The sequence below is a fragment of the Orycteropus afer genome, unplaced genomic scaffold (genome assembly GCF_000298275.1).
Source record: "Orycteropus afer afer isolate SDZICR_OR568_19922 unplaced genomic scaffold, OryAfe1.0 scaffold00071, whole genome shotgun sequence".
In the NCBI taxonomy this organism is placed as follows: domain Eukaryota; kingdom Metazoa; phylum Chordata; class Mammalia; order Tubulidentata; family Orycteropodidae; genus Orycteropus; species Orycteropus afer.
This window is the reverse complement of record NW_006921658.1, coordinates 487,018-487,280: the sequence shown is the minus strand read 5'-3', so window position 1 is coordinate 487,280 and position 263 is coordinate 487,018.

Genomic DNA, 263 nt, shown 5'->3' with positions numbered 1-263 from the left:
TATACTTGAGCCCATTGTCACAGCCACCATTTCAATCCACATGTCATCTAATGTCCTGACTGCTTCTTCCATTGGCATCAATTGCAGAACCAAGCAATGTGAGTACTTTGACAATCTCAATCTTCTCTCCATTTATTGTGATGCTGTTCATTGGTCCAGTTGTAAGGATTTTTGTTTTCTTTAATTTGAGACATAATCCATACTGGATACTGTATTCTTCAAACTTCATCAGTAAGTTCCTCAAGTCATCCTCACTTTCAGCA